Source organism: Papilio machaon, chromosome 1, assembly GCF_912999745.1.
Source record: "Papilio machaon chromosome 1, ilPapMach1.1, whole genome shotgun sequence".
Classification (NCBI taxonomy): domain Eukaryota; kingdom Metazoa; phylum Arthropoda; class Insecta; order Lepidoptera; family Papilionidae; genus Papilio; species Papilio machaon.
The window spans coordinates 7,889,939-7,905,046 of NC_059986.1; positions in this window are offsets into that span (position 1 = coordinate 7,889,939).

Here is a 15,108-nt window from a genome sequence, read left to right on the forward strand (position 1 = left end):
TCAAGACCACTAAATTACGTTGTAGGTATTAGACATTACATGTATAGGTAGGTTATACCTTATGTCTTTTAATAAATTTTGCGGCAAAGTATTTATTGGTAGAAATTATCAATACTTTACTTTCATTACATTAAACAATCTCGATAATATGAAAAGATTTTTGTTCTGAAAGTTTTTATATGAAAGAGCACGTAGTAAGAAAAGATTGAACAACTTTTGCCCGACCGAAAGAATCTCATCAATCTTAAAAGTTCTAATCTCTAATCTAAGCGATGAATTGCAAAAGTTTCTCAGATCAATTTACTGTATGGATTCTAATGCGGATTTAATTTATTTATATAAAGAATAATTTATTCTATCTTACAAAGACATCTGAGATAAAAAAATGATTTTAAGAAACGTGAAAAAAAAAATTGATAATCATTGCCCCTATAAATCTTAAATGTGCTGTTGCAGTATTTAATTTGTATGTTGTATTAGTTAGTTAGTTAGTATTAGTTAAATTTTATATATTTTTTGAACAATTTATGAAAAATTACAACAGTATTATAAAGTTTTAGAACGCGCTGAATGGCTTTCAAAAACGGTTTTAATGAAAATGTTTATCATACTTAGATGTAATTAAATTGAAATGCTTGCTAACAGAGTTTAAATTTTAAAATCAAAAATTCATTTCATAGAGATTTTAAAGGAGTTATTTTGTTTGGCTATTTAAGCATGTTTGATAATTCAAAAGTTTTATTTTAATTAACGCGGACAAGGCAAATTCCAAGTTAATAAACCTAGTAAGCGGTGTACACATATCATATAGCTTGCTTAATTTGATATCCATTTCAAATCAATACACTATTTGTGTAAAACTGTCCCAAAATCAAATTGCTGAGAGCCTTTGCTATTTGATTTAGGCAGGCGCATCGTGTTTCAAAGTTTATGCCTCAACGTTGTTCGTTAAACTAGTTATTAATAGAAAAAAAATAAGCCTGACATACCGCTACGACATTCTGATAATTAGTTCCTCATTCGCCAAAATTCAATCGTTTAGAATTCAGCTAAAATGTTGTTGGCATATAAACACGCATACGTAAAAACCTAAATACCCGTGAAACATATCACACTTCTCTCAGTCGGGAAAAAAATTAATAGGGTATAATTACACTTCATGTGCATAATTTTTGCGCTAACACTTCAAAAAGATAAACTTCACAAGTTTGGAATTAATTTCGACGCAATTTTCCTTCTTTAACTAGGTGACCTGTTTGCAAATTTTGTACTAGATTTTAGTTTTTGTCAAACGGTTTTAAGTTCGCTAGATTCTCTCTCACTTTAATGTCAGTTACTGTACGCTTTGTCTACAATGAAAGATTACAATTTATAAAAGATACTATAAAATTCTACTTTAAAGTAATTATACGATATGACAATAGACTCGGTTACAAATTGCCTTCAAACAAACATCAATTCATACATCCATCTAAACATTCGCATTTATAATATTAGTAAGATTAAGCATGATTACGTATTTGAAATAAAATACTTACGCAAACAAATAAACTAGAAATAAAACAAGTTGAGGACGTTCTAACGAGGCAGAATTTTTACAAAACACAATTAAGCTTATTAAAAATATTGTGTAATTGTAAAAAGTCGTTTTTATTTGTAACTTAATATTCCCCCTTATTTAATTTCATTGAATAATAAAACTGAGAGCGAGATCTGATTACGTTAATCAAAACAAATAAAGAAAATTTTGCATAGAAATCGCGGAATTAAATAATCTTGAAAGATATTTTAATCTCAGATTAATTAAACCTCTGCCTTTGTATTTCAGTAAATTGCTATCATCTCACTATAAAAGCGGTGAATTCCCCGTAACAAACGTTCCATAAATTTTTAAATTTATTTTGATGTTTCAAAATTTTTATTTTTTGTAAAATTTTACAAATAAACGATACAAAATACAATAGCTTATTTATACATGATTAACTAAAACATTTTTACAAGGGTAAAATAAAATTAGAAATAAAGTAAAGATAGTAAAACAGGAGTGAAGTATTTTTAACGAAACATGCTAAAGATCGTAATAAGCTTCACTTTTGATTTGTATACAATTTACATTTTACTTTCCATAACACAAAAGAAAACAGAAGCGATAAATACTGCTTTCACCTTTATTAAATTTTTCTAGAACGCAACGGGCGAAGTGCGGATAAAAGTTCACGTTTATTCCATAAAACAGTACTCATTCTGCAACAAACATAAAATAAATTTTGCGGTCCGTATTTATGAAATTTAATATAATTCGGGGTCTGTTACGGTGTTACGTATTTATGTTTCTATGCAACACCGAAATGACGTAAGCGGAGAAACGTCAAATTCCAATATGGCGGCCATTACTATATTTCACTTTTTCAATTATTTTAAATAATGAAAAACGTTAAACATCTGACAGCAACAAAATTGTGAGTTTCCACTCATATACCTAGTCATTTGAAAACATATTATCAGCCTGCTCTATCTCTTTAAAAAAAATTAACAATATAGTTTTATACTGGTATTTTAATATTGGATTCTTACATATTTTGAAAAATAATAATTTATTTTTAAATTATTTTATCATTTAAGTATTTGTCATCAGTTGAACTGAAGGAATCACAGCATGTCTTGTTCAAAGCAAAATAATAACAACGATGTTGGAAATTTCTTAAAGAAAAATTCTAATTTAAGTCAAGATTAATTCTTTGTAGAGATAATAACTTAGTTACCATTATTATAAAGCCTTTTTTTGCGTCCGGCATCATAAAAACAAATATTATCTATCTTTCCTGTGTTTTCCTTCGTTTTATTTTTTAAACAACTGTTATAAAGAACATATTTTACACTCAAAGTGCTTTGAAAGAAATTAATTTTCATTGAATAAAATATTCTTAAAATTTTTATTTATTTATTTAACGAACATTGTTTTATGAAATAAAAAATAAAAAATGTTCAGAAATTTTATTCCACTAATCGTTGATTTCTGAAAACAAAATCCCCATTTAAAACATATTGTTATTTCTGTTTTGTCAAAAATACTTAGAGGGATAACGAAATGTTTTATATAACGATTTAAGTCTAAGAAACCAACGATAAGTCTAATTTGATAAGCACATTTGTTCTAATAAGTAATTCATACCGATAACATCAAAAATGAATAAATATTAACAAGACAACGGTGAAGAAAACCCGATTTAACTTTATTCTTTAATATATACTTTTTAATATGAAACAAGCTATCGATCAAGCTATGGCTAAACCAAAATTAAAAGAAGTCTTCTCGTACGAACCTTATGCGCTCTGTAATCGACAAAACCTCAATTGCTCTCCAGCAAACTTGCCGTGAATGCTTGTGGATTCAACTAAAACTTTGACTTTAGCTGGGAATTCATTTGAAAGTTCAAAGTGAAGGCTGAAGTTTAATGAGCCCACGTTTATCCGTATTTCGTGATGACCTGCAAGGACAAGTCATATAAAAAGCTCTAAATGAATAATCAATTATTACTCAAAACAAAGATTTAAGAATGGACGATAAAAAATAACATTTATTACATTTTGGACTTCCGCCATTATTTCCACTTTACATTTTTATAACTAGATTATTTTTTTCATATAACTATATAGTTACACGAATTCCCAGAGCCGGTGCTGTCGTATATCCGAATGTTAATTATCGCTTACGTCAATCAGCCGTGATTGATCCGAAAGCGCCTGAATTATTCATCGTCGAAGTAGAATTGATTGTAATAAGCGCTAATGCGACTCTGCGGTTTGATAATGGCAGGTTACCGCTAGTAACGAATTAATGTTTCTACATAATATAAGTAAATGCATTTTAAACTAGCCGTAGTCCGCGATTCCGTCCGCGCTGAATAAGAAAAAATGTAATAAGTAATCTATGGGTTCTTCCAACATCCATCCATCTATTCTTCTATCTAAACTTTTGCATCTATATATATAAAAGAAAGTTGTGTTAGTTACACCATTTATAACTCAAGAACGGCTGAATCGATTTGACTGAAAATTGGTGGGCAGGTAGCTTAGAACCAGGAAACGGACATAGGATAATTTTTACCCCGTTTTCTATTTATTTTTTTATTCCGCGCGGACGGAGTCGCGGGTAAAAGCTAGTTTATAATATTTGTAAGATTGGAACGCATTGTTAGGATTAATGAAAAAATAAAGTAGTACTGAAAATCGAAGCATCATATAATCATTTTAAAAATTAAAATTAAAAAACTGATTGGAAGACGTAATTACTTCTAATTTTAATAGTAACTTTCTTATTATGCTTTTGAAAATGTTTGTATAAATACATATTTTAAGAAAACTTAGAGTGCAATTCTTTGTTAAGTAAGTTAGAACTAAGTTAATGAATGTTGCTTGTTTCAAGTGGCCACAAAACGGCTAATCTTACTTAAGATATATTGGCGCTAACTTATATCGATTTTCTATCACTAAAGGTGGTATACACTGGATAAACTTAAACTACCAACAAAATATTTGTTAAATTTCTCAGCCAATAATCATATCTTTGTCATTTACAATTGTAGCAGAATCTATGAAACCATCATCCTCATAAAAGATGATTTTCTAATTTAGACCAATTGGTCTCAGATAAGAGAATTACGAGTATATTGTATTAATATCACAAGATCAGGTCACGTCCATAAACGTTTAACATTATAGCGAGTTCAAGAGGATTTGAGACGTGAACGGACTCCATATGATCTTAAATCTAACATATTTGTATTTAACTGTTTGTAATATGTTCTTCATTATCAATATTGAAGAATGGAAATGGTGAAATAGTAATTATTATTATTAATATAAGTATATTTAAATGCAGCAATCAGAGACTATAAACGATAATTAACAGAGCTCCGAAAATATTTAAAAGTAAAATATTGTTTTACATAGTAGATAATAAATTAAAAACCGATTTAGAATTTTTGACAAGAAATAAGGTGCCGTCTACAAAATTGCGTCGTTAGTACAGAGAAAAGTGAAAATCTCCCAGATAGTTTAAAAATCACAGACAAAGGCGCAAAGGAATTCAAATAGCCTAACGAATATCCGATAAAAAGAGCGATGCTCAGAGGAAAATGGAGGCATTTCTTATTTCAATGATGCGAGTTATTGCCTTCTGGCGTGTATTGCCTGTTTATTTACCAATATATATTGGTAAATAATAATATTGGTAAAAAAAAATATATATATATATATATACATACATAAGCTAAAACATATTTTATGAAATTTATAAATCATAATAGTAAAATTTATAAGTAGGTCGGTGTTAATTTATTAAGTTCTTGTCAAAATTATATAAATTTCACTTTTGTGTAGTATAAGTGTAGTAAATTAGATGAAAAGTATTGTAATATCAATAAAGATTATGATAAGGTTGTTTTATTTTTGATGTGGCTTTAAATGTATTACTTTTATCCTGTTTAAAAAAAAAACATTACTTATTTAATGTTGTTTTAATTCAAAGCACATTTTACTTTCGCATTTGTATTTCATATGACGCATATTTTCATATAGTGCAGAGAAAAAAACTACATATAAAGTCTATTGTCGTGATATAAACAACTCATTAATGTCAAGTTGGTTATTATTAATGCACATATGCCCGAAACTGGCACAACCAATGTACATTAAATTGTACTATATAAATAAAACTGGCTTATTCTAGAACAAAATAATGTCATCACGACGCACGAACTCCGACATTACTAATGAGGTGCTAGAGGCGTGTCCCAGTTTGTGTGTCATTGTTCAACCTGACAAAGCTGCGTTATTAACCTCAAAACCGAAGCAGGTACGCGAACTTTAGACGCAATTAAAGCTCGCCTCCTGAGCTTTTATTAAGGAGACACTTTACAGCCAATTCCATTTATTGTTATTTCAATTGATTAAATAAAATGATGACGAAATATCCATAATGCGGGCAATTCTGTGTTGTTTACTTGTCACTAGGGAATACAGTAAGTATAAACTCAATAAGGATAAATAAAAAAATATATATTTACCAGTGGTAGATGAAACAAAAATATTTGTTGAGTGCACGAATGGCAATTCTGTCTAATGAGTGTGCGTGCCGGAGGCCTTACTTGAGTCCATGTTCTATTCTTATGAGAAAATGGTGGGAAGGGGAAGAGAATTTAGCGAAGGAGGCGACGCATAGGAAGGGAAAATATCCTCTTTCTGTGTCCTGAACTCCAATGAATAAAGGTAGGCCACGCATCTGTAACTGCGAATGTCTATGAGCGGCGGTCGTTTCACTATTTCGGCAATTTCAGGTGGCCGGTTGTTCATTTGCCACCGAATAATATAAAAATAAACAAAAACAGATGATTAAGTATCAAAAACAACCGTATGTGTGCTAGTAAAAGTATATTTTAATCCTTCCTCTTAATAATTTCCAATTTTAATAGTGATAACATAAATTTTCTGAATAAAAGTGACCAGAGAGATTCAAAATATTCTAATAACTACTAGTAATTGAAACCGATAGAACAAAGCCAACCAAACGGCCTCGAAGTAACAATTAATTTTTTGTATAAAAACTAAACTGCGAATAAATTCGCTATTGTTTTTACTTGCGCAACATAATAGCCAATGTTTCATACACAAAGAATCAACCACATTACCGTAATAGAAGTTTCTTTTTACTTGAATAAGTTATTTTCTCGAAAATTTCACGTTGTACAAAGTATAAGAATCTACAATATCGATTTGGGTTTTCAAAATAAAACTAGTTATCACCCACGATTCTGTCCGCGTGCCATTAAAAAAAAATAAGTAGCCTATGTGTTCTTCCAGATTATGTTCGATCCATTAGCCGTTCCGGAGATACCATCCATCCATCTATCTAAACATTCGCATTTATAATATTAGTAAGATAAGATTATACTCTAAAATAGACTAGATAAAATAGATAAAATAGATAAAATAGATTTTGGTCTATGGCAGTCTATTTTCTATTATAATTATTAAATCTTTAACTAGATATAAAATGATTAAAAACTATACAACTGCTTAGTTGTTACATTATGAGAAAGGGTATAACGCGTATGTTGTTCATAAAGATGTTTGAGACTAAGGAAATTATAAGGAAGTAGATAATGTTACGTAGAATATAACTTATTATACGTAGTCGAACATCGCCGGATTTAACTGGAGCCAGAAATGTAATATCCGACGTTATTTAATAGCTTCCGTAACGGTGCGCTACTTGTAACATACACAATTTGGGCATCGTTTATTATTTACATATAATTAATCCTTCGTTTTTAATGTAGTACATGTTTAAAGAAAGAACTCAGTAATTTTTTTGCAGGAAACGCAATTAAAAGTTCTAGAGTTTTTAATTAACATTTCAAATTTCATCAATCACCAAGCGATAAAATCAAATATCTGAATGCACAGTTATTGTTTTCTTGAGTGAGTATGTTTTTGTATCTTTGTTAAGATGATTTTTTTACTGCTCAACAATTATTTGTAAGCAGAGCTTTTTTCGTTGCATTTCACGGTCTGTAACGCTTGTTGGTGAATTAACCATGCAACTTAAGATGTCTCAAAAAGTTTCAAGAGTTCAACTTAAAAAAAGACGCTGTCTGAGACTCTTTTTCAAAGAAAAATTGTTATTTTTTTGTTTAAACATTTTAGGTTCATATTAAAAGAATGCAATATATTTAAAAGAAAAATCAATTAAATATTATATCTACGTTTAAAATTACAAGCATAGATTCATTTTATAAACAAGAGTCTGCTTAAAACGAAAACACTGACGTTATTGAGTCGAGAGCAATTAAAATTTACAAAATACCGCTTTTGTTAAACACATTCCAAAAACAGCAATAACAGCCGAAAAAGTTCACGCATTTTTCAAATTCTTGCGCAAAACGTTGTAATTGTTTGATGCTGGTGGCGTTTAATAAATATGAAATTCATTATTTAATTAAAATTTTATTAAATGGCATTTGTATGGTGTAAATATTAAAATATTTTTTAAAATATACCATAATCATAGCACCAAAATATGGTGAAATGTAAAGGTTTACTTGTAAGTGTTTTATAGAAAAAGGTTTTCCTAAAAAATATCTTTCCTTTTTTAAATCAGTTAATAAGCCGTAAACAAATCTACGGGTGTACGAAGCCGGGCTATTTCACAACAAACAAAATTATTATTCATTTCTAAACATTCATCATTTACTTCACGAATCACTTTGTGCCACGGACAGGCTGATGCTTTCATACATATTCCAGAGTAACCACAATGTGTAAGAGAATATTCTGAAAAAAAGAATTGGAATCAAACATTACATTGTCAGTGGCCGACTATAAGCGAGTGTAACAACGTAATTTACTTCTTTTTCAAATCTTGTTGCACTTAACCAATGAAAAATTGTGATTTTTTCAAAATCAATTTCAAAATTGTCTTCCAAACCACCTTACTTACTTTTTCTTTCACCTAAAGTAGCTGATTTTCTATCACTAAATTCTAATAATGGATGATTATCGTAACTTAGGCTTATTTGTAAAAATAAATAAATAACTGCAACTACCCTAACAACTAATCTAAATGCCATGTTTCCTTGCCGATACGTGCATATGCAATTAAAACCAAACATAAAACGCGCAAAAATCACGGTATGCTTGTACGCTTAATGAAAACAAATAGGACATAACTAGGTATGTAATTTATTGATGATTGAAGTAGATGAAGATATTTTCGAATCTCCGAAACAAAAAAGAAGAGATGACCATATGGTTTTGAATAAAATTTACGGCAGCAGAGTCGCTACCTCCTTCGCTATTAACAAGAAACAAAATCAGATAATAGTAATCGCTACGTAGTTCATTTGTCCCCACGGTTATAAAGAATGTTAAAAAGATGGCCGACAATTTTTTAATGCGTTTTAAGTAATTATTTTTCAGTAGTTACATATTATTTGGAATTCGCAAATCGGTAAACTAATGCTAACTATGATGTTTAAGATTGTAGCAAGAGGTCGCCCGGCGCCGAGGAAGTTTGCTAACAGCACGTAAACATGTTTGGCGCAACTGTAATTTATTAGATATGTTTGCGCAGTATTATATTACTTATGAACCTATGAACTATGACATATTAAATCATGTATAATTTACACATTTAGGCCAATTCTTAATTATTTACAAAAATACTATATAATTTAGTATGAAATATAATATACTAAATTATTTACACAATTAGTTAAATTATTGAAATCATTGAGTAAATTCGCAATACTAGTAGATAGCGAATTGAAAACAAATAAATGCAACTTTATTGTTTATTGATAACTTATTCATTGATAGGTTTTAATTTCCTAATATATCTAATGGTTGCAATAAAGTTTGTAAAACAATAGAATCAAGAATAAAAAGCACGTCGTATTTCAGTTAGATGTGTGGTTGAAAAACAAAAGCCTCTATATCGTAAGTGGGCGCGAAACAAATGGGATGGTCGGGATAAAAACCAGGCGGATACATCACTGCCTTTTGCAAGTGCATTATCACCGCCGATATTTCGCTGACCGAAAGGAGACTTAGACATATGAAGCTCGTATAAAAACTATGTTAACTACTTCGCGTCTATTATATGTTTTTTTAGATAAAGCATTTTGGCATTATTATTTTTAGAATTTCTGCTTCACAGATTGTTTTTTTTAATAAGGAAAAAGCATTAAAGTTATTAAATCATACGAAATTTACTCGTTTTTAATAAAAAAATGTTAAGTTATAATAACCGTATGGAGACAACGCTCATATAACGACACACACAATGCGACGCTTACCAGACGATTTAGAAGGCTTCAGGGTTCGCGCTGTAAGGCTCTACGCGGCTTTATCTCGATGTCTCTCGCTTTTGTGACGCAAGATGTGCCTTATATGAGTAATGTCACTCCGCTATTGAATATCGTCGACTTAATTTTATATCACATGACATAGTTATGTATAATACTTAAGTGAAAATATATTTGAACACGAATATTATACATCATACTAATATTATAAATCCGAAAGTTTAGATGGATCGATGCATTGATGGATGGATGGATGTTTGTTTGAAAGTATCTCAAGAACGGCTCAACGAAACTCAATGAAATTTGGCATAGATTTAGAACATAATCTGGAAGAACACGTATTCTACTAAGATTCTTATTCCGCGCAGACAGAATCGCGGGCTATCGCTAGTTGTATTATAAAAAAGAAGTATTATTAAATGATAAATTTCACTTTCGTTGTAAAAATGATACTGCAAAAGTTATAGCCATTTATTACCATACACGTGAATGTAATTTGTACTGAGTTTTATAACGTACACAGGTGTTGGTATTATACATTTATATGAGCCATTTTACCCGAGTCGGGCTGTAAAATGGTTAAATATCGGATGATAAAATCATGAAACGTGTAACTTATCTAACCAGTATAAGCATTTCAATATATTTTATTAATAATCAAACGCGATTTGTTTTCTTATTTTCTAATTGGAAAATGAAAAGAAAGTAATGATTAGTTAAACCAAAATTTAAAATAAACCAATTTTTTTTTTCAAATAATTAAGTTTTTCTTTGTAAAAAAATACAATAAATAAAACATGCGATAGGACAGGCTTAGTGAATAATACCTTATCTATTTGTCAGAGTCCTAAAACATTATCTTACATAAGTATTTTTTGCTTCACGAAAAATTATTTGAGCAAATAATTTTCTACATTACAATATTTTTTGCTTCTTAATCTATCTAACCTAAAGTTGATTGTACCCACGATACTACTTAATTTACCGTCCAGTTAAAAGTTTGCCGAATAAAGAGAATACCTAAAAGGGTTCCCTCATCTGAAAGGAAACTTAATTTCCGCAAAGCGGTATATGTCTTTCGCAATACGTCTAAATATGACCTATCTCAAAGAGTAATTTACAATATACACAACTACTAGCTGGACCCCGGATTTCGTCTGCGTCGAATGGTGAAACTAGTGAACCGCAAGACCATTACTTTCCCAAATTATTGCCGGTTAAAATATTTTGCTCTTTTATTTTAAATGTTACTCCCTGTCCGAATATACAGGAAAAATGAGGTTGGACACCTGTTGACCTTTCCGCTACATTTAGATTTCATTTTAATTATAATGGTCACGAAATTACCAACGAGTTTTAACGGTTTAAATAAAAAAACTTTATGTTTCTGTTTAATGAATCAGTGTTCTGTAGCGGAGGAGCAAATTGACTGAGAGAATTTCGTTAGGTCGTGCACCGTTCACTGATCTGTGCTCCGTACGCCGTAAACCCAATTACCAGAGCACTTTACCAGCGCTCGACAGACCTGCCCATGTATACCTATGTTATATGCTGTATGGTTTATGATTGCAGTTTTTTTGTGATTGAAACGGAAATTATTAGTACGAAATTACAGCTAAAAGATCGATGTATTTTGAGCTGCGTGGGAATTTAAGTAATTCATGGTCAATAAATTAGATACAAAGATTAATGGAATTTACTAGTACAATAGAAATCCAGTTTCTTTCACATCAATAACATATTACCTTAAAAACTGATGTAAATAATCCAGGGCACAAACTGATTAGCTACCTATTATAACAATAAAATATAAAGAATATGTTTTGATACTCACAAGAATTGCTTTTTCTGTAGGTATTCGCCGACAATTCAGAAATAAGCTTATTCAAGTTAAGAGGCTTAACGTTCTCGGCTCACTTGAATAGAGGCTGCACAAACCGAACGTAACATAACATTTGTATTCATAAAATGAAATGCACGCCGGAAGCCTCCATTTACTTAAGCCTTGAAAATAAATAGGGAAAAGTTTTCAGGTTTTATACTTATGTACTTAGGAAGTAAAGATAAGCGAATTAAACAAGTTTACAATCCATGTATTATGGAATGAGTACGATTAATTTATTATTAGCTAACGTAGTAATTAGTCTGAAATATGTATGTTAAAATAATATCATAATTTGAAATTCAAATCAAAGTATGCCTAAACCTAACATTAATTAACGAATCAGAAATGAGTTCAAGTCATATCAGTAATATATTAAGAGACGTACTAACATAATTTTATGTAAATTATTTCAACATTAAAAAAATCACGCTGTGTGTTTGAAAGCAAATTAATATTTTGTTATATAATATGTTATGATATTTAGTATTAATATAAATTGGAACGTTATAAATAGTACAATACTTATATATATGTACGTGCATCGACTGAAAGATTTTTACCCAATATCCTGATGCAAATCGACGTAATCTACGGAAAACGGTTGAAGCCCGCGCAAATCTTATTACCGGTATCGGATAAACGAAAATAGGAGTCGAACTTTAAAAGCGAATCTCGGAAAAAGCGGTTAATGTTTATAACATGCGGTATCTCCTGACAAGTATTTTTTATTTTCTTTTTTGCCAATTCATGTTACCTCCGAACTGAAAGACATTATCATTATCAAACAACTCGTCCCTTATCTGGTCGATAAAATTAAAAAAGTGGCTTTAGTTTGTTTTATTTTCGTCATATTCGCAATATAGAAGTGAGTATAGTAATTAACATAAAGAAACACAATGCAGATTTTTCAAAGACACGGCAACTTAACGTTAGGTAAAATTTCCCTTCTTAGCAATTTTTAAATACAACAGCTCGTATAAAATAAACAATTTTCTAACTTTACATAAGCATTCCGGGCTTAACGTAAGCCGGTATCGGAATTTTCTCTAGAGGATATCACGTTTAGCTATCGGCATACCGCATACCGAACGCAATTACCTTTGCTGTCGCTATAAATTCTCAGCAACATAAAAATACCGCACTCAGCCAATTTATAATACATTCTTCAAGTGTAACAATATAAAATTTAAAACATCAAATTTTAAATCAATGACCTGTCTATGACACTAAATTCTTCATAATCTGTCAACACAGGAGGTTACAATGATTACACACATACATATACAACATACGCACAAGAAACGTTAGGTACACTATGAGTGAATCATCTATATATATAAAAGAAAGTCGTGTTAGTTACACTATTTATAACTCAAGAACGGCTGAATCGATTTTACTGAAAAATTGGTAGGCAGGTAGCTTAGAACTAGGAAACGGACATAGGATAATTTTTACCCCGTTTTCTATTTTTTATTCCGCGCGGACGGAGTCGCGGGTAAAAGCTAGTTTAAAATAAAGAGCTGATATAGACTAAGCAATATTACGTGCGTGGAGACATACAGGCTTAATGCAAGAGGCTCAAATATCGTTAGCTGATATTAGATCTACAGATCAGTGCATCGCACGGCGACGTAAACTCAATTATCGGATCATTCCGGCCTCTCTTCTCTTCGCAAGTATCATAGTACTTTGTTATTATTTGCGTTTTGTTGGTTATGTTCTCTAGAATCCCGATTTTGTATTCTTTGTATTTTTAAAAGGAATTAAACATTAATGCAAATGTTTAAATCTTTTTATCTTTCGCAGCTTTTAATTAAAACCTTTGAAATTTACAAGTTAAATGATGTGCCAAATTGCTTTATCTCTTTCTCTTTTTCTAAACACTCTCTCGATAATATACCAGAAAACAGGGATTTTAAAACTTATTGTTGTATTTGACTGCCCATTTATAAACGTTATTAATATGTATAATTAAAAGGCAATAAGTATAAATTACAATGCTTCAGCAAGTGCTCAATCAACGTTCTCACTTAATCACTTTGAGTTCTCTTCATGACCATTTATCGATGCGATCATTCGAATTAAAGTGTCTCGGATATTGCAGCGATCAGGCGAATGAAGCTCGTCTGAACGAACATTCATCCGGACATACGTTTCGTTCCTCTCTTTATCACTTTGTCGAAAACCTGTCACACTTTTACACGATAAAGTATTTTTTCTACGAGATTGTGTCAATTTAATAGAATAGGTTAATGTGTTTTTTTTTTACTTTTTTTTAGTCTATGTGTAAGTTACTAAAACAACTATAATAAGACCCAGATCGATACATGTTTACTATTTATAATTTATAAATGGTTACCCCTTGATCGAAAATAAACTATAATTTGTAAACATTTTTTTTAGTAGTAGTACAAATAGTTTTATGAACTTCTCTGCATCTTCTTCATCAAAATTGGTACATTTGATCGCTTTACGTATTAGTACAATAATTATTCGTCTTCTTTTTCGAATTTCTATGAAAAAAAAAATAGTTATTGTACAAAACAGCATTATTGGAAGATGAAATTATATAATCGAAGCGTGTGTTGGCTTTTCCAATTTACCGGCTTTCGTCCGCACTGGCATTGCAATTGATGACGGGACAGCTATGACGGATACAAATTACGTTACGACATGTCGAATACTCGGAGGGAAAACATTGCGACTTTTGTCGGGTATTTTCTTACTTTTATTAAACCTTGTTATAGTCTTACATAGCTACTCTTTTAAGAAATGTTTTCTTGAACTATATACTGGATTAGATACAGCTATTGATCGAGCGATCATTTTATTAAAAAAAATAAACGAGGTGTTTTTTCGCGACAACTGAACAACCGAAATCTTTAATACGAAATGTATTTTCATCTTTTTCAAGGCAACAGTTATAAATATAGCTTCTGCGGGATAAATATTCATCGCTATAAAGCCTCTCCGCGTCGGCCACGGCTGCTTCGATATTCTCAAATGTACATTTTAAGCCAACGCTAAACTAGATTAAGGAAAATTTAACCCAAATATACTTTAAGGAACGTTTCCAGTTGAAGTTTCCTTTGGTGAAAAAATCTTAATGTTAGTATATTTTACAATATATTTTAATTAGTCGAATAACATGAAAGCATTGAAATGTTAAAAATAAAAGTTGTTTTCTCTTGAAGTATTTGTTAAGGAGCTTCCCAATAAGATTTCTTTTATGAAGGCAACAAAAGTATAGACAATGCACAAGCTATTAATTAGTCGACGAGAAGCAACGATCCTCATTGAATTGCAAATTGTTGAAGTTGTACAAAACAATAGCTGGTCTTCATTAAAGCAGCAACA